Raw genomic sequence first — 20,856 nt, 5'->3', positions numbered from 1 at the left:
TGATTACAACAGTGCAAATGGAAAGAACAACCAAAAAACCCTTCTAAAAATTGTGTAATTATAACAACAACTTACTTCCTGAGAAGAGCTGAGAAAATGTACCTCCCTCCCTTTTTTTTTTTTTTGCACAGATGGGAGGCCATGAATGTAGACTATTGCATATACTGTCAGATTCAGCTGATGGGCTGGTTGATTAGGCTGAATTGCTTTTTTTCTCTTTCTTTTAAAAATTGTTATTATAAGATTAGCCTTCTGGGTAGGGGATAGGGAAAGAGATATACTGAAATGAAGTTGATGTGAAAATATCAATAAAATATGAAAACTTGTCAAAATCAATAAAATAACAAATCAAAAGAAAAGAACAAAATCTGTTCTCATGAAATTTCAACAAGGAATTAAGTTCTGGGAGGTGATTAAAAACATATTGATTGAACCAGGCAGCATCCTGTTATGGAGGCTGTGGGGGAGACCCAGAGGAAGGAAAGAACAAGGTTCCTGCCTTCTGACATTCCAAATGAAGAGAAATTCCTGATGGGGATGCTTGGGAAGCTGAATAGCTCTGTAAGGTGATGAATATTTCAAGTGCCGTTCATGAATATCATGGAATACTATAATGCAATTAATTAAGACTTGTAGGAGGTATACTGAGAGATCTGAAAAGATCTTTTTAAAATATTTAGTATTTTACTTTACCACCAGTTACATATAAAACAAATTTTTTACATTTGTTTTTAAAACTGAGTTCCTGATTCTCTCCCTTCTTCCCCATCCCACCACACTTTAAGAAGGCATATGTGAAATTATGCAAAACATTTCTAAGAACCTGAAAAGATCTTTTTGGAATAACAGGGATATAGAACTTGGTGAGACCAATGTGGCTGAGGGATAGGGAGTGTACCTATGATTTAATTAGTTTACGGAACTCCACAGTGAGGAAATAATAATACAAAATGAAAAAAAGAAAGGATGTGGTTAGTTATGGATGCACTCTAAGAGCATATAAAAAGAAAGGGAAAAGGGAGTGAGAATGATTGATCAGAGTATTTATAGGAGTGAATGAAAATTTGATACTTTATGCGTTAAAATTAGTTCATTTGAATATAAGAAATTACTAAACATCTCAATGAGCTTTTTATCTTAACTTCATTATATTTTGGTTTTATACCACCTTTATTTTGGATGGTAATTTTTGAATAAAACATCTTTTATAAGAACTAAATAGTACCATCTGGTCTGGAACTGATAGATCTCTTACTCAACCTTCTTTCTCATTACCTAATCCTGGTTTATTATTTCTGATTTTGTGTTATGTTCTTTTCTCTTGCAAGTAAGTCCTGGAGAGGCACTCTGTTCTGGAGTGTTTGGAAGTAGGGGCTAAGAAGGGAAAGAGAGAACAGATGCCAAGCAAATCCATCCAATTACAAAAGGGATAGCAAGAGAAAATCAAGTAATTAGTCACAGATTTGGTGAAGTGAATTTCTGAATTTATGAGGTCCAGTAGACTTAGAAGCTAAAAAAAAAAATTCAAAAGGGTCATTGATCTGGAAAAGGTTTAGGAAAAAAGGAAAGGTGAAAGCCATGAGGCTAGAAGCAAGACCCTATCCCTGATTTGGAGAGGCCTAAAGTGAGGGAAGAAGTCTGGTGGACAAGCTTTGTCAACTCAGATTATCTGGTTTGACTTCCTTCTTCCACTTACTGTGTGACCCTTCAAAAGGCATTTAACTTATCTGGTCTTTGATGTCTTCAACTGGAAAATCAGGCTGTTGGGCAAAGTAATATAACCAAGCTATCTTCTAGCCCTAACACTTGGTAAATTTTCAGTAAATTTGCCAGCTTTATCTGGTTCTACAAGTGTTAGGAAACAGGAGCAAGGATTGATTTGAGAATCATCAATATAGAGATGACAACTGATCTCTGGGAGCTGACAAGATCACCAAGTAAAATAGTACAGAGAATGGGTTAACCACCTCGGAGGCAAGGGCCAAAGCCAGTTTTCCACTTAGTTTTGTGCAGCTTGAGACCACGGGGCATAATTTGCTGAGCCCTGGTAGACAGAATGAGAGAAAAGGGTGACTCACAGCTCTGGGGACACCACAGTTACCTGGTTGAGACCGAAACAAAGAAGACTGAGAGGGGGTGGTTAGGTAGGAGGAAAACCAGAAAGGAAAAGAGTCATGAGAATTTGGAGAGTAGCAAGAAAGAAAATATGGTCATCGGTGTCCAAGAAAGGATGAGGCCTGAGAAAAGGCCATTGGATCTGGCAACTAAGAGATTGTTGGTGATTTTGGAGAGAACAGGTTCACTGGGAAGAGGAGGTTAGAAGCCAGACTGCAGAGAGCTAAAAAGAAAGTAAAAAGAAAATGTAGGCCCCCATTGTAGACAGTCTTCTTGAGGAGATTAGCCACAAAAGAGGGGAGGCAGCAGCAGGAGGAGGAAGAGGAGGGTAAGGGGAGGGAGAGGAAAAGTAGGAGGAAGAAAGGGGAGGAGAGGAAGAGGAAGGGAAGAGGAAAAGGAGGGGAGAAAAGGGAAGGGGGGAAGGAGAGGAGAGAGAGGAGAGAAAGGGAAGGAGGAGGGGGGAGACTCTGCCAGACAAAGGGAGCAGAATGGTCCATGTCTGGACTATTAGATATGTAACAGATAAGGGTTAGAAATCAGTGAAGGTTTAGAAAGTAAAAATAAATCGGAGATTAATTAACGAGCATTTTTAAAGGGATTATCATGCAGCAGGTTCTGTCCTGGGTACTGGGCACGTGCACGCACGTGAGGGGGAGGGGAGAGCCGAGAAGAGGGACCTTCGGCGCAAGTGTAATGGAAGGTGATGGGGCATGTCTCTCTGACTGGCGTAGAAACTTCACGCACTAACGCAGACCTTAGTTTGTGTGTAATGATTTGGCCTCAGAGAATTGCCCGAGAAGGAGGGTCACAACCACCCTGGGCGGTAGGTTACATCCCCGTATTGTTTGTAAGGAAAGGATGGCCCTGCCCGGGTCACAGAGCCGGCCGGGGATCCAGCCGTTCAGCACATCTCGAAACCTCGAGGTCCCCGCGCTCCCCCCGCCCCTCGGCGGGACACCTGAGCGCAGGGAGGGCAGAGATGTTAGCGCAGCGCGGAAGGCAGCCGCGGGCCTCGGGCACGGGGGGCACGGGGGGCACGGGCACGGGGGCCTCGGGCACGGGGGCCTCGGGGGCCTCGGGCACGGGGCCCGGCCGCGGAGGCTGCTCCTGCTGCCCCTGCTGCCCCGGGGGGCGGCGGGGACTGGAGCGCGGGCTCGGACGGAACCGCAGGGCTCTCCTCGCTGGGACTAGGGCAGCCCGCCGCGACGGCTTCCCTCGGTTTCCCCGGATGTAAAACGGCCCTAGCATCGGCAGCCCTAGCTCCCACCGCCAGCTGTGAGTGCGTGACTGGGTCTCGTCCCGAGGCCGCGCGCAAGGCGCCCTGATTGCCGGGCCCTCGGAGGGAAGCCGCGCCCCCCCCCCCGCGCCCCCCCCTGCCGCCGGCCCCGGGCCGGCCACCTGCAAAGGCGGGGAGGTGAGCAGCGGGGGGGCCGTCCGGCGGGGGCGGGGCGCCGGGCGCGCGGGGCGATTCCGCCCGGGCGCGGCTATTTTTAGCCTCATAGGGGCGGGCGAAGCTCCAGGGGCGGGCAAGCAGCCGCCACCGCCGCCGCCGGGATTCCGGAGACGTCAATGGGCGCGCGCGTCACTCCTCCCCCGCCCGCCTGCGGTGGGAGGCGCGCCGGCTGCCGGAACAGCGGCTCGCGCGGGGCGCGGGGGGAGGGGCGGCCGCGAGTCCCGGAACAGCCGGGCCGGGGGCGCCTTTGGCTCGCTGGCTCGTCGGTGGAGGAGGAGGCGGTGGGACCCGATGGCGAGCGCGGGGCGCGAGGAGGGAGGCGGCTCCTGCGGGAGGAGCGGACCCCGCATCCTCCCCCCGCCTGCCCGGAGCTGGGGGCCTGCGTCCGCGTGCCTCCTGGGCAGGGCTTGGCGCCCCCAGAGCTCAGGCGCGGGGAGCCCCAGCGGGTCAGGTGAGGCGGGGGCAGCGGCGCTGGAAAGGGGGGGCGGAGCAAACGGGGGAACGGCCCGCTGCCGGGCGGGGGCGGGGGGAGGGGGAGGGGAGCGGGGGGCGGGGCGCCCGTGGGGCCGCCGCTGAATGGGCAGGAACTTTCCTTGGGAGCGAGCGGGGGAGGGAGGACCGCGGCTGTCTGGGAGGGGGATGCTGGTCCTTGTTGTCGCTGTTATCATTCACCACGCGCAGCACTGGCAGCTCAGGCTTGCCCGCGTTGTGTCCCCGGGTCCTTAGCCCGGGGAAGGAAGCGGTTCCTTTAGCGAGGAGTCTCGGGGCCGAGGGGAGGGGCTTGCCTGCAGGTGTAGGGTATTTGAGGCGGGATTTTCACTCCCCACCCCAGGCTCAGCCTTTGTCCTCTGGGCGGCGCAGTCAGGGGCGAGGCGAAAGGAGACCTTTGGCACCTGAAAGCAAGCGCATCCTTCCCGCGCTCACGGGAAAGCGCTTGCGAAATCCCCTCGGGCTGGGGCGTGCGGGCGCGGAGAAGGCTCCGCCCTCGCTCCCCCAGCCTGGGAGAGGGGGGCGCTCCTGCAGGCTGCCGACCTTGCCGCCCCGCTTAGACACGGCGGCGAATGGGCCAGGGCCGCCGGGCCTGAATCCGGACAGGCCTTGCCGATAGCCGGCTCCTCCAAGCCAAAGGCGTGAGAAGCACTTGTCGCTGCGTGTGTGCCGGCGTGGCCCTGGCGAGGGGTCAGGTGCAAAGAGAAGCGGCCTCTGACGGTGGGGGCGGGCCTCACGTCGCCGGGTTGGCTGCAAAGGAGCTTGTGATGGAAGAGTCACAGGGACGCTGATGGGTGTCCCAGGGGCCAGTGAGGGACACACCCCTTTGAGGAATAGTAGCGCAGATCTGATGACTACTCTCAGAGCTAGCGCTGGAAAGGCGGCTGGGAAGAGTATAGCATTTTGCCGGAAGGATGGAAGTCGCCCGGGGGTATGAGTCTGGGCCGGGTGGGGTGACGGCTTGCCACCTGGAAGCCCAGGGCCCTAGGTTGAGAATGGAGTCTGGGACACAAGGATGATGTAGATGCGTGACAGCTAAGCTGACAGGTGGAAAGGGCAGTCTGGTCCAGCCCAGACATGAAAGGGAGACTTCAAGACCCAGTTCTTATTGAAACAGCTCCTTCCACTTTGGGACAGTTCTATTTGTTAAGAAGTTTGCCCCACTATTGAGTCTAAATTGGTTTCCTTGCAAATTGTAGCTTCTGTCTACTGCGGCTGGCCCTGTGCTATGGAATCGGGCAAGGCTGGCGTTCACACACTTGAAGACTTGAAGACCTAATCCTTGGCTCCCTCTTTCATCCCTTCTTTTCTGCCCCCACTCTTCTCTTCTCCAGATTAGTCATGGCACTTCCTTCCACGTATCCTCCTAGGCCATGGACTCAAGGCCTTTCACTGTCTTGGTTGTCTTCTTTTGGACACTTCCCAGTTCCAGAACTCAAAAGAGGTTTGACTAGGCAGCGTAAAATGGTATCATTACCTCCCTGCACCAGAAACTATGTCCCTCTTATGCGCCCCGAGATTGTTTTAGCTTTTTTGGCTGTCCTCATCTTGAGCTTGGAGTCCCCTGATCTTTGTTTAGACTACTACTATATACATCTATGCCTCCCTCACCTTTCCCTCGGGAAGTTGATATTTTTGGTACCCAAGTGAAAGACTTTCCATTTATCTTTAGTGCCCTTCACTTTCAGTTTAGCCTAATTATAACCTGGCAACAATATTTTGGATCTTGATTCTAGATCGGGATCAGCTAACCAGATAACATTATCTGGTCTTCCCAGTTTTGTCATCTGGAAATCTGTTCCTTTATCCAAATCATTGATAAAATTGTTAAGAGCCATCAATCCCTGGAGACCTCCTCTCACTTTTGACCTTTAGCACCTAAGAACAACTATCCAGTCTGGTTGTCCAAAGTGTTCATTTGCTTTAATCTCAACCACAGAACTTCATCTTCTATATAAGAAGCATATGGAACAGTTTATTAGAAGTTTTTTTTAATCTAGGTAGACTGTATCCACTGCATCTCCCTCTTCTGTTCAATAATACAATCAAAAATTACATTGGAGTGAGTCTGGCAAGACCATACTTTGCCTTTTGTAATTCCCACTTCCTTGAATCATCAAACGTTTCTTTAATGATCTGTGGATATGGTGAGAATTCATCAATTAAAAAAATCCAGGCTTTCAGCCTGGGAGCTGTCAAAAACTTCTGGGAGTTGAGGAGGTGAAGGGAGGAGGTGAGGGCACTGCGCCTTAAAGGGGATTAAAGATGCTTCTCTTGTCCTTGGAGCACTGGGTGCATTGTTTTTTCAGCTGAGAGGGCTGGGATCCTTTACCTCTGAGGTGGCTAATAGAGCAGAGCTGCTTCTCATCCCATCCCTAGGCCCCTTGGCATGTGCCTCAGTGCCCATCAACTTCACAGGTTGCACTTTGTTTCCCCTTCCCCCTTGTCATGGAAATATCTGAGTATCTGTTTCCCTTTCTGCAGCCCAGATCTTAGGACTGGGAAAGGAAGGCAGTTAGTTGAGATAACTGGCCAGAACCAGACTTTTGGCTGCTGTCCAGCCCCCACCCACAAGCTTAGGTCTAGGAAAAATCGCACTGACTTGGAAGAAAGAATATTGGTTATAAAATGGAGATAGTTTAGGACATTTTGGGTTGAATCAAGCAGTGTTGCAGTTGTTTCCAACACTTTTCCTTCTGATTCCTGCCGCACGTCCCTCATCTCCAGCCTTGGCCACATTTTGGTAGCTTGCAGGATTCTTGCCTGATTAATAGTAGAATGCCACCTTCTGAGGATCGTTCTCCTTCCAGGGGCTGGGCATGGGACTCTCTCTGCCCCTTCTGCTTTGATGGGGAGCCTCTGCAATCTGAGCCTCTAGTCTTGGCACATTCTTTGAGGTGGTAACGTTTCCTTGCAGTCTGCTGGGGGAAGATCAGGGAGGGGCAGATTTCTGGAGCCATGCTTGGTCTTCAGGAGGAAAGAGGCCTTTTGAGCTTGTCCTCAGCCCAGCTCCCACATCTGTGCTCCCAAAGCTCTGGAGGTTAAGATCTGAATCCCTGGCCCAATCTTCATCCACACCGCCACACCCCCACTTTGCCCTCTGCACCCCCATCTCCACACCAGCTCTGGTCACTCAAGCTGCAGTGCAGAGGGAGGGTTCTGGCTCCTGACCCTTAGCACCCCAGGAGAACTCTTGAAGTGGTCACAAGGGCCTGAGCTGGGGATGAACACCTTCTTGAATTTACTTTGTTTTGTTGTCATTGGGTCAGCCACATGGTCCTTTGCAGAGTTTAGGGTTGCAGGAGCATGCTCTATGTGGGTGCTAAGACATGGCCCAGGGAGGTCCCTGTGTGCTGACCTCAGCCCTTCCCTCCTTTCTCCCTGCCCGCCCACTCCCCCCCACTACGGGCTCCTACGTCTGTTCCTGCTGTTTGCCAAGCTCCCACTCATGCCTGTTTCCTGGCTGGGCCTCTGGTGATTGCAACCAGCTGGAGCCCTGTCTCCCTCTCACTCTGGTTCTCTCTCCACAGGCGGCCATGGTGGCCCTGGGCCAGGGCCCCCACTCCATGTCTCCCGGCTTCTCAGTCCCTCCTTCCCAGGCCTGGAATGCTGCAAGAATGTACTGAATCTGACCTAATCTGCCTAGCTGTGGGGTAAGTTCCCGTGTGTGGCTCTGCCTGTCTTCCACTCTCCTCCCCTGGTCTCTTCAACCTTTAGGCTGTTTCTGCCTGTGAGAGGAATCCATCCCCACTAGAGGCATCAGGGGGACCCTCGTTCAGGGTTCAGAGCTGGAGGGAGGCAGCAGTAGGCTGTGCAGAAGGAACCACCAGTGCCTTTCTAGGCCACGCCAAGGTGTGGGTGTAACTTGGGGAATGGAAGAAGAAAGCCCTATCAGGAAATTATCATCACCTCAGTAGGAAAAAGACAATCCCGGTGGGAGAGGGAGCGTGGGGGTGGTACAGGGGAAGCTGGAGGAGGCAGTCGGAATAGAGTGGGGAATTAGTAGTTCCCGGCGCTGGGGTAGGGCAGGGTGAGAAGGGATGGCAACAGCTGTTATCCTGTGGTGGCACGTGCCTGGGGTGAGGGGCAGGGCAGTGCAGAATCCTTGGCACAAGGGCCAGGAGCTGGGGCGGTGGGGTGATCAGGAGCTGTAAGCCTGTGGAGATAGGGAGCACAGCCTTGTTTCTGGAAGGGAGGGAACTATAGTCAAGCTGTTTGGGGGGGCCCCAAAAGGCACTCCCCATTCCGGGCTACACTATTCTTGAGCCATTGGGAACAATCATATGATTTCCAATGCTATGATATTAGCATTGGAAGGGACTTGAGGCATGATTTAGTCCAAGTCTCTCATTTTACAGATGAGGAAACCGAGTTTCAGAAAGGTGAATTGCTTAACCCAAAGCCATACATCTGGTTAGTAGTTCTAAACTTCCATGATTCCATGAGGATCAGAGAACCTGGATTCGAATTTGAGTAGGGGCCACTTTACTATCTGTATAACCTTAAGGCAAGGTGAGTCATTTCCCTGGCCTCAGTTTCCTCGTTTGTAAAATGGATGTGGGTGATAGACTGGAGAGAAGAAAGAAGGGCTTTTTTGGGGCTCAGTCAACGATGTTGCAAAAGTATGGATCATTGAAACCTCCAGGTAAACATGAGTGATTTGTCTTCTTGACTCCCAGTCTAGGGTTGGGGTTTCTAGGGAAGGAGATACTTGGCTGCTGGGTTTCCCTACGCTTATAATACTCTAAGGCCCCCAGTTTGGGGTTTGGACTAGAGAGTGGATCTGTCAGGGCCAGAGTTGGCAGGCAAGACTATCCAGGTCTCATCAGTTCAGAAGAGTCAAATTAGGGAATATCCCTACAGTTAGGGATTCACCCTCACTGGGGTTGGGCCACCCAGCCCCCTCGCTCCCTTTTTTACCATCCGTGCCTCTGGCCCCAGATCTGGGGGGGCGGGAATTCAGGGGTCCCTTCTCCCCAGCTCATTCCCTGCTGCATATTCCTGGATGGCTGATGGGAGACTTTGGGGAGGGGGAGGAGGTTAGGCTGTTTTCAGTTTCAGGGAGATGAAGAAAAGATTCTTGCCATGCAGAGCTTCCTGGTTTGGGGAAGGTGACTCTGGGAAGGCCATCCCCTTGGCCTCAAGCAGCAGCTTCTGCTCTATTAGCCCACTTGAATGTACTTCATACTTTGGCAAGAGTCAGGGGAAGGGGGATTACGATCGTCAGATGGGGCAGGTGGTTGCAGCCTGGGGGGGGCCTGGCCTGGAAGTGTGCCCAAGAGAACATGGGAAGATGAGAACGGTGGGTCTGGTTCCCACTTTATTATCCCTATATCCCTAGTTCTCCCTCCCTTCTCCCTAGCCCCTGTACCAAACTTCCCCAGCTAGTGTACTTTTGGGGGATAAAAAAGCAAGTTCTCCAGATCTGTGTGTTGATCCTATGGTCTGAGCTGTGTGGCGGGGAATACTCTTTCCCTTCCTCCTTTCCTCCCCCCACTCCAGTGCCTCAGGGAGTGCCAGGGCCACCCCGCTGGGCCTGCCAACCCCAGGCCCCGTGAGTCCCCAAAGCTTCTGGTCTTGTGACGTGGGCACCTGTCTGTTAGGGACTGGGCCCTGGCCCGAGCTCCTGCCCATGCAGGGGCCACCTGGCTACCCTGTCAGATGAGTATTTTGGGCTTTTGCTGACCTGAGCCAAATTCAGACTTAACCAAGAGCGACCCCGTGTTGGCTCTCTCTCCTGTCCTCTCCGCCCCTTTCCCGGAGAACTCGGCTCAGGTTTCTGCTATATAAACAGACTAGGACACTCTAGCTTAGAAATAGCCTCAGGATCCTGACCTCCTCACATCCCGGGCACCCCCATTCACCTGCCGGGGGCTGGAGGCCGCCCAGCCACTCCCTTTCCCTCTAGTTTTCCACCTGCCTCTCCCAGACACCAGAGAGGCCCTTTCCACCTCCCCCTTTCGTCTCACAGATCTTTCCTGCTTGTTGATTCTGAGGATCTCTAAACCAGAAGCAGACCATTAGGAGGAGGCTGGTGAGTTGTGGGGATAGAGAGATGTAAACACAGGATTTGCCATTTCTTCCCATCTGATCCCTGCAGAGCTGTGAGCAAAAAAGTAAGAGAGGGCGGGAAGACAGGGAGAGGTTGATTGATGGGATACAGTCCTTGCTAGTTTCCACTGAGGACCGAGCAAGAATGAGTCTATTAGAACCATAGTAAAAGGGATACAGGTTAGCCCCCTGCATGAACTTCCCACATTTAGAGCCGGAAAGTGCTGACATAGGCTCTGGGTTCTCTTCTAGAGAGTTGCAATCAGTGGAAGTTTCCCCTGTTCCTGGGGTAGGTGAAGGGCAGTTTTGGACCTTTGGAAAACCTCAGACTTACTGTAGGCCAATGTTTTATTTAACAAATCATTTTCAGTCTCAAAGTCCCCTGGGCTTTTGGGGGTCAGTTAAAGTTTTCAGCCCTCTCATGTCCCCTTTAGTACATACAACCATGGTCTTCTAACTGGTTCCTGCATCTGCCTTTCCCCTCCGTTGCTTGTGCCCTTGGAGCAAAAGCTGAAAAAATGCCAGCCTCCTCACCACAAAAACATTCCCTGGAGTAGCAGTGGGCCTGGGAGCAAGGCCAGGGGTTCAGCTCTGACATGGAATTAAGGAGAGTTCTTTACGTATGCTTCTTTCTCTCTCTCCCTCTCCTTCTCTTCCTCCCTCCCCCCTTTTTTCCCTCTTCTGAACGTGAGTCTCTAAACAAATCCAGAGCCTGGGTCTAAAAATACTTTAACAATAGGAAAATGCCTCAGTCTTTCCGGCTGTGTCTTGCTATCAGAAGGTTTTTATTTTGGGAATTGAAATCTTGCCCACCTCCTCTGGGTGGTGGCCTTGGTGAGGGGGCAGAGGGAGAGACCTAGGAATTTGGCAGAGGGTCTGCAAGGTGGCGTGAGACCCTGGCATGAGGGATAGGGCAAGAATTGTTCCAGGAGCCAAGCCAAATTTCTGGCCAGACACATGGAGAAAAAGGTGGGGTCAGTGTGGATAGACAGAATTCTTAACCTTTAAGGTACCTAAGGAAGGAGAATCCCTTTAGCTATATGTTTCTTTACTTTGAACTCTGGAAGTTCTTACTGAAGTCTTGCCTAAAACTGGAAATATTTATAGGCACCAGACATTTCTTATTTTCAGCTCTAAGGAAAGGAAAGAAAGGGCTAAAGTTATTCATTTCTAGTTCTGGTAGAAAGTGGGGTCAGATATAAGGATGATTATGCTGACCATGATAATGATAGCTAGCATTTATTATAGTGCTTCTAGGTTTGCAAAATGCTTGGCATATATGTCATTTGGTATATTCCAAGAAAGTTGAAGACAGAGGGAAAGGCCCCACATATACATTTTTTAAAAGTTTTGAGTTCCAAATTCTATCCTTTCCTCCCTTTGCCCCTTCCTTGAGATGGTAAACAATCCAGTACAGATTATACAGGGCAGTCATGTAAAACATGACCTTCTATATGTAGAAATATTTATGTAGGATCTTTTTGTGGTAAAAATCTGAAAACAAAGTAGATACCCATTGACTAGTGAATGCCACAGTAAAGGAAACAACTGTGAAAAACTTTAATATGCTGACCAGGATTGCAATGACCAATTGTGATTTCAGAAGATTGATTGTAAAGAATAACTCCTGTCTCTTGGCAGAGAGGAGGTAGGAAACAAGATATACATTTTCAGATTTCTTTGCTCAAATATATGAATTTGTGACCAGAGAGATTTCTGTGAGGCCAGAGATTCAGTGAGAGATGACAGTAATTTGAAAAGGAAGCACAGATTTAAAAATTGAAAGGCAGAAAAAGAAAAAAAAAAAAGAATGTGGGGCTAGACAGATTCAGTGGCCTAGGAGAGAGAGGACACACCTGTCTCTGTTTCCAGCGTGAGATCCTGACCCCTGCTGTCTTTGTTCCCTAGTGTCAGCTTGACCCAGCAGCCAGAATTAATAGTACCTCTCTTCAGTACAGGCTTTTTTTTTTTTTTTTTTTTTTTTTTTAAACTTGTTAGTGCCTTTGCTTCTTATAGCAACCCTATAAAAATGGTAACTAGGGGCCTAATCTCATTTCAAAGATGAGGAAGCCAAGGGAGTTATTCATTACAATCATTTGTGTTGGGCACATTTACTTCTATTAGACTATAGGCTCCATGAAGGAAGGAACTGTGTTGTACTCAAATGTTAGCATCTCTCTGCTTAGCCCAGTATTCTGTGCACAGCTGATGCTTAACTAGTGTTTATTTATTTAAATTTTGGATCAGAAAAGTTTAACAAATAAAAGTAAAGTATCTAAATAATTATCTTAATAAGACCATAGTGAAAAGGGTGTTGTTTCACGGTCATATGTTTCAAGGTCAAAACCAATTTGTCCAAGACAAAGCAATAATAAGGGACCATATTACGGGAGACCTTGAATAGTAGGATTTAGCCTTGGAGTTGAGTTTCTTGATTTTTTTTTCTTGTGAATTTACCATGAATTATTTGGTGGTATAGTTATTTGAATATCATATTCCTTTCTTCATCTATAAATCCCCTAAGGGTAGTGATGAACAGTCTGAACTTTATAACCCTTCCACTCTCTACCACAGTGCTTTTTATAAAGTGGGTGCTTATTAAATGTTAATTGAAATGAATTGACAGGAAATCTCAAAACACAAAACAATCCAGAGATTGACAAAGAGTGATAATTAAGTAAAATCATCTGTCTGATAAAGTGACTCCATCTGAAAGTTTACACAACATTCTGACCTTTTAGTTCTCTATCTCTATTATAAGGAGAAAAATAGGTTTACTTAGCTGTTCTCTGAGACCTTCTATGGTTTTTCTTTCACTCACAGTTTGGTTTTCTCTTAGTGCTATTTTCATTTTCATTGTTATAGTCATTGTGTCTATTTGTTGTCTTAATTCTGCCTGTTTTTCTCTATATTGGTTCCTACAAATCAGCTTACACTTCTCTGAATTCCTCATTTGCGTCATTTCTTATAATATTCCTCTATATCCATATGCCATATTTTTTTCAACCTTTCTCTGGTTGATGGGCATCTGCTTTTTCCCTCTAGTTTTTTGTTATCATAAAGAAGTGTTGCTATGAATTTTTTACAGCCTAGAATTTTACCGGAAGTTATCCTGTGAAGCATAGGAAGCTCTCAATGAAGTGCAATATATATATATAATTTTTTTTTTTTTTTTTTTTAGAAAAGAGCAGATTGTGTAAGGAAATTGATTTAGATACATAAAGAACTGTTCAACCAACTCGTATTTTTAAAAGATGAATGCCAGGAAGAAAGGGGAAACATGAACACACACATACACCAGGCACATTTGGCAGTAGCAGAGAATAATGTCAGGAGCATTAAGAAGGGGGTTTTGTCTGTAAAACAGTGTTGTCAAAAAGAAGGATTTGGATTGTTGGTGGATAGAATAATAACATGACAGAAAGAAAGTAAAACATTCACCTCATCTAGCTTTGATTTTTCTCTGATCAAGAAGAGTGACTGGAAAATATAGAAGAAAAATGATGAATTTGGAATTGAGACCCAACATCAGTAGAGTGTAATCCCCATCCCAGAGAATCTGGGAGAAATGGTGGCTCTGATTGATAAGCCTCTGCCAGATTTTTCTTTCTCTCTCTCTCTCTCTCTCTCTCTCTCTCTCTCTCTCTCTCTCTCTCTCTCTCTCTCTTCTCTCGCTGTCTCACCTCTCTCAAATATATTTTTATTTATTTAATTAAATATTTTCCATTGACAAGTAAAACACATTTTTCAACAATCATTTTATTTTATTTGTTGTCAAATATCTCATTTTATTATAATTTCATGTATTTTATACAGCATCCTAGGATAAATATTTTGGCTATGTTTCCATAATGGATATTGTAATATTTCTTTCTTTTTTAAATAAAGCTTTTTATTTTCAAAATATCTGCATAGATAGTTTTCAACATTCACCCTTGTAAAACCTTGTGTTCCAAATTTTTTTTCTCCCTTCATTCCCCCTACCCCATCCTCTAGATGAAAAGGAATCCAATATATATTAAAAATCATTTTAAAAAGAATTTTGAGTTCCAAATTCTCTTATTCCTGCCTTTCCTTGAGAAGGCAAGCAATTTGACTATGCATGAACAATCATTTTATATTGGCTATGTTGCCAAAAAAAAAAAAAAACAGACAAAAAAATAAAGCAAAAAAGAAAAGAAATTAATCTTCATTCAGAGTTCATCAGTTCTTTCTCTGGAAGTAAAAAGCATTTTTTGACTTGGGTCCTTTGGAGTTGTGTTCGATAGCTTGCAATCATTCAGTCAGTTAAAAAATATTTATTATTTATTGCTAGGTAGAGTGTTAAGTGCTGGGGAGTCAAAGACAAGAAGAAAAACATTCCTTCCCTTCAAGGAGTTTACATTCTGTCAGGAAAGATAAAGTGTAAACATGTAGGTAGATGTGAAATAGATTTTGAGGGAGGACTGTAGCATCCAGGAAGGTGAGATTGTAAGGTTTTGTGGAGAAGGTAGGAATTGAACTGATCTTTAAAGGAAATTAAAGATTCTGAGAAGTGGAGATGAGAGCCAGCCAGGTGTAAAGGCACAGAATTGGAAAATGGAGTAGAACATATGAGAAATAGTAAGAGGAAAGTATGTGAAGTAATATATAATAAGGCTAGACAGGTAAGTTTGAGGTTGTAAAAAGCCAAACAGAAGAAGTTCTGTTTTCTCCCCTAATCATAATAGGGAGCTACTGAAGTTTGAGTAGGAGAGTGAAATGACTGAGGCAATTGGATGGTACGGTGCATAGAGCAGTAATCCGGAGTCAGGAGGATGTGAAATCAAATTTGGCCTCGTTCCCTTAACACTTACTAGCTGTGTGACCCTGGGCACTTAATCCCAGTTGCAGAAAGAAAGAAAGAGACAGAGACAGAGAGATGATCAGTGCTTACTTTGTTACTTTGGCAAGTAGAGGATGAATTGAAAGAGGGAGAGATGAAGCAAGGAGATGGGCTAAGGAGGCTATTTCCAGGTGAGAGGATACTGTAGGAACCAAAGGTGACTGTGCCAGTCATGAGGAGGGGACAGAAGTCAGAGAACAAGACAGAAACAACACCTGACAATTGATTGGGCATGGGGTTGGATGTGGGTGATGGCAAGGAAGTAAGGCATTGAGAAATGGAGAGTATGCTTGAGCAGTAATCCGGAGTCAGGGGGGGGGGGGGGGGGGGGGGGGTAGAGTGTGTGTATATATAGAATCATTGTGAGGATTAAAGGAGTTAATATTTTTGTAGCATAATAGTATTTTATTTTTTCAATTACATATAAAGATAGTTTTCAACATTTATTTTTGTAAAATTTTGTATTCCAAAAAAATTTTCCCCTCCCTCTCCCTTATCTCTTCTCCTCAAGACAGTATGTATGCAATCTAAAATGAGTTAATATTTCCAGTGCATTTTGCAAGCCTTAAAGGACTGCAAAAATGCTAGTTGTTACATATTATATGTAATACATATAGATTATTATTATAGCTAGATAGTGCTTGACTTGGAATCAGGAAACCTTGAGTTTGGAAGACAAAATTTAGGTGTAAATGCCAGGCCCCCTGAAGCTGTCACCTAGAGCAGACAGACCCCCACTGGTCTCTTGTTATATGGTATCAATATTCTAGAGATGGGCTGAAAAACCAAATGCATTCTACTTCTTAGCAGTGTGATTCTGGGCAAGTCACTTGATCTCTGTTTCCTCAATCATAAAATGAGGATAATAATAGACTTTATCTCGTAGGGTAGATGTGTGCTACCCAGCATGTCTTCATCAAGAACAGGTCAAGCCAAACAAACCTTCCCCTTCTTATTCCCCATCTTTTTTTTTTTTTTTTTTTTTAATACGGTCAAGTTCATTTATCTAAATCTTAGACCTGAATTAAAATTTGGTCTCAGACATTTTTACTAACGGTGTCATTTTGGGCAAATCACTTAATCCTATGTGCACCCTATCCACCATATCACCTATATTTTCTTAGAGGGCTTAGAGGGCTGCCTTTATAATATAATTTCATGTGAAACAATGAAATTCAGTAGGCAGAAATGTAAAGTCCTAAGTGCCAACTTAAAAAGTCAATTTCATAAATACAAGAATGGGGAGAGATAGATAAAAGTGATGGAGATTTTTAATGAACTACAAACTCAAGGTAAGTACATAGTGTTATATGGCAACCAGAACAGCCAATGGAACTTTTGAGTCCATTACCAGGGACATGATGTCCAGCACTGAGGAGACCACTACTTTTAAAATGTTTTATTTTGATCAAACCATATTTGGAGTAATGTGTTTTGTTTTGGCTGCCAAATTTTATTGAGTGCATATTAATTAAGGAAGGATATTAATAAGTTAGAGTGAATCCATAGAGTAACTAGGAGAGTGGATGTATCCCAACAGTATGCTATGTGAAGACTAGTTTAAAGAACTAAGGATGTTTAATCCAAAAAAAGAAGAAACTTGGGAGGAAACATGATTAGTTTCTTCAACTATTTGAAGGACTGCCATGTGGAAAGGGAATTGGCCTTTTTTTTTTTTTTTTTTGGCTTGGAAGTTGTGATTTAGGCTTAGTGTAAGGGAACATTTCTAGACATTACAATTCTTCACAATGAAATGGACCACTTCGGTAATAGTGGGTTTGCTATATAAGACTATATAGACTTTGTATATGCAAAGATTAGAGGAATAGTTTTCTGGAATATGGGTAAAAGGGATTTTGTAAGTTAAGGTACAGGTTGGCCTCCAAGGTCCTTTCCAACTATGAGAATCCATAATTCTGCCTCTTGGACCAATTCAAAATGAGAAGATTAGGCTAGATTTAAATTTAATTTAAAAAATTATAATTCAAAAATCCTTAAGCTAGAAATCCTGTGATTCTTGAGTCTGGATGCTTGGGGATGCATGCCAGCTAGTACCAGCTGGCCAGGGGTGACAGGGTAGTCATGAGGCCCTTTGAAGGATTCCATTTCTCCAGCCTTTCACCATATGGTAGACCTGAATGAATAAATCTATAGACAGTTCTTAGATTTCAGAGAATTCCAAAAGGTTGAAGGTATAGTTGGGCCTCTCTGCTTGGACTCATGGCACTATTTCCAGTATATACTTATTCCTTCCACATTTCAGGGGTTAGGGGCACGGCATCCCCTCGTTTTGGAAAATCCATGTAAAATATTTTGGCTCTCCCTTCTTTGGTCTGAATTTTTTCTTTTTCTTTTATAGGTTATTGATATTATGCAATAATATACATATATTTTATGTATTTCTGAATTTTTAAACTTTTCTGTATTGTCTACTGTCCTTTGTGTAGCATCTGTGGCATCTGCAAAGCATCCCCAAATTCCCATTTAATTTCTTATGCTGACCCACAATCTGTTGAGCCTGTGATAGGTATAGTTGTGATGTGGAAGGGGTAACAAGTTGTTGGTCCTTGAGTTAAGTGAGTTAAGTGCCTCATTGCCTAGATATCTTATAAACATCTTGAAAGCCGTGTTTTCTACACAATTTCCTTATTTCTATTGAAAGTACCATCATCTTTCTGGGCAGCTAGATTAACAGCCTCAAAATCATTACTGACAATGTGCCTCCCTTTTTTCTCACACCCCATCCATTTCCTAATTAGTTGTTAAGTTTTCTGGAATCCATCTGTACAGCATCTTTTGAATCCATCCCCTTTTCTCTATCATATAACAATTGGATTAATTTAGGCCCTCATCCCTTTTTGATAGGACTACTGTAGTTAGTTATTTAACAAGCATTTATTGAGATATGTACCATTTAAGCTCTGAGAATACAGAGACAAAAGTAGGAAGAAACCCTTTAAAGAGCTTACATTCCAGTGAGGAAAGACAATCCATAAAGAGGGAGCAGAAAAAGTGGGGAGAGGGAGTAAATGATAAAAAAAAAAATCTTCCTCATGAGTTTTCTTGCTTCTAGTCTCTTCCTTTCCCAATCCATCTACCACAGAGTTGCCAAAATCATCTCCCCAAAGCACAGGTTTGTGCCACTTCTTATTCAAAAAACTTATGTGATTATTTACAAGTTATAATAAGATAACATACAAACCTCTTGGCCTGTTAATAGCTAACATTTATATATCACTTTATAGTTTGAAAAGTGCTTTCCATGTATTATCTCATTTGCTCTTCACAACAACCTATTTACCCATTGTAAAATGGGTTAATAATAGCATTATTAATCCATTTTACAGATAAAAAAAACAAAGGTGGTTAAATGACTTTTTCTGACACAGCTAGTATTGGAGATGTATTTTGAAACCTAGTCTTCTTGCCTTCAAAGTCCAGGCCATTATTCAGTACAACACTTAGCCACCTATTTTTTGAGGTTCTTCGCCAGACCTTCCTATATTCCAGATTCCAGAACACTGTCTCTCTAGCTATTCTTCCCTAGTCTGATATTCTTCTCGCTTCCATGCTTTCTTACAAATCACTCTTTGATCATTATACACAGCAGCAACAAGACTATAGGATGATCAATTCTGATGGATGTGGCTCTCTTCCTCAATGAGATGATTCAAACCACTTCCAATTGTCCAGTGATGAAGAGAGCCGTCTATACCCAAAGAGAGGTGAGCTGAATGTGGACCACAACATAGCATTCTCACTCTTTTTTTTTGTTGTTTGCTTGCACTTTGTTTTCTTTCCCAGCTTTTTGCCCTTCTTGATCAGATTTTTCTTGTGCAGTAAGATAACTGTATAAATATGTATACTTATATTGGATTTAACATATATTGTAACATATTTAACATGTATTGGACTACCTGCCAACTAGGGGAGAGGGTGGGGGGAAGGATGGCATAATTTGGAACAGAAGGCTTTGCAAAGATCAATGTTGAAAAATTACCCATGCATATGTTTTGCAAATAAAAAGCTTTAATTAATAAATAAATAAAAAGAAAAAAAAATCACTCTCTGATTCCTGAAATACGCTGGTTCTCCATAGCTGTCTTTCAGAATCTTCATTTTCTTCAATGCCATTTTCTCCTCCGGAAAGCTTCTCCTGATCTGCCAAATTATCCTGTCTATACCTTTCGTGTACATGGTTTATTTTTCTAGTAGAGTATAAGTTCTTCAATGGAAGTTTATTCAGTGGAATTTTATTTTGTATTATATGCCCAGCAAACAGCATAGTACATTGTGCAATGGGGGAGGGAGGGAGGTACAGACTTATGCTTTCATCGATGAAGGGAGATCCCAGAAGGAAACTTCCACCCTACCAGAGCACATGAATAGAACAAAGCTACTCTGCTTCTTGCTCAGTTATTTCAGTTATGCCTGACCCCAGCTAGAGTTTTGTTGGCAAAGACACTGGAGTAGTTTACCATTTCCTTCTCCGGCTCATTTTATAGAAGAAGAAACTGAGGCAAACAAGGTTAAATGATTTGCCTAGGATCACACAGCTAGTGAGTCTCTGAAACCAGATTTGGACACGGGAAAATGGGTCTTCCCAATTAAATGCCCTGAATTCCATTCACTTCAGCCACCTAGTAACAGCCTGGGACCAGTACAGAAAGATTGAGTGGTTTGATTGGACTTGATCCCTAGGATTGTAACTCCAAGGCCAGTCCTCTCTCCACTATTCCATGCTGGCCCTAGTCTTGTGCATAAGAAGTGCGTGGTAAGTGTTTATTGGAAATTGGAAAATGGAAGTATGATTGCCCAGGAAACACATACAGCTCTGCCACCAACTTTGTTTCCTCTGATGATTAAAGGGGAGCCCAAAGTATATAACCAGAAGCTGCAGCATTGACAAGTTATTTTTATTTGGTTTGAAATCTATCATGTGATGATTGGGATGGAGAGATGTCAAAGGCCGACCTTCCTCTTTTCTTTGCATTTTGTTTTAATATTAAAATGAGTTTCTATTTTCTAAAGTCCTGTTATAGAATGGAGAGCCTCAGGAGTGTCTAGGGCAAAGTGGGGAGAATTCAGATTAGGATTAGATTCTTACTCATCTGTGGAGATATGTATTTGTGAAGTGTTTTAGGAGCTCCCTCCACCCCCTGCCTTGTGTGGGAGCTCAGTTTCCAGGGCTTTATAGAATTTATATTAGGCCTTGAAGTGAGAGGAGCAAAGGGCATGTTCAGTTTCATTCCACATGATTTCCAAGCATTTAGTGGGGCCCATCTCAGTCAGGCAGTAAGAGGGGAAAAATCCATTATGCATCGAATTATGGAAAGAACTTTTGACACAAATCCAATGACTTGGATTCTTGCCATTTGCCAGTTGAGTGACTTTGGACCAGTCCTTTTCTCTCTCCTGAGACTAAGTGGGGTAATAATACACAATTATCTATGAGCTCCCACCTGTAAAATTCCGATGGGGTGAAGATAGGAATAGATTCCTCATTAATGAAATAGTGAAAATTGTGTTTTAAGGAAATCTTTTAGTTTGACAACAGCATACAGAATGGATTAATGGTGGCTGTAAATGTATAGGTCTGCCTGGACTGGAGTGGTAGCAAAAGAAGAGACACAATTTGATGATAGGTTGTCATTGTTCTTTGTTCTCTCCAAGAGGACTTCCGAGTTTCTTGCTTGTAGTTATTTTTTGGGGAAAGGGTTGTTGAGTTTTATTTTTGTACATGTTGAGGGTTAAGTATTGGTATCGTCCAGGTAGAGATATAGTTGAGGAGAGACCCCTGGCCTGGAAGTTGTGGATTCATAAGGATTCAGGAATCTGAGCTTCTATTGTGATAGAAAGGAGGGGTGGCAATGTAAGGAAAGGA

The 20,856-nt window shown here is 44.8% G+C and overlaps 1 protein-coding gene across 1 annotated transcript in view; it reads left to right on the top strand.

Moving 5' to 3' along the window:
- Positions 1–3,808: 3,808 nt before the first annotated feature.
- The window catches only part of NR4A1 (nuclear receptor subfamily 4 group A member 1), a 27,959-nt gene continuing 10,911 nt past the window's right edge, over positions 3,809–20,856 (top strand). The window contains exons 1-2 of the mRNA XM_031937842.1: positions 3,809–4,019; positions 7,588–7,710. The gene's annotated coding sequence lies outside the window, so the exon portion shown is untranslated. The remainder of the gene's footprint in view (positions 4,020–7,587; positions 7,711–20,856) is intronic.

This window comes from Sarcophilus harrisii, chromosome 5, assembly GCF_902635505.1.
Source record: "Sarcophilus harrisii chromosome 5, mSarHar1.11, whole genome shotgun sequence".
Taxonomy (NCBI): Eukaryota; Metazoa; Chordata; class Mammalia; order Dasyuromorphia; family Dasyuridae; genus Sarcophilus; species Sarcophilus harrisii.
The sequence above is the reverse complement of the archived record's forward strand: the minus strand, read 5'-3'. Positions and strand labels throughout refer to the sequence as shown.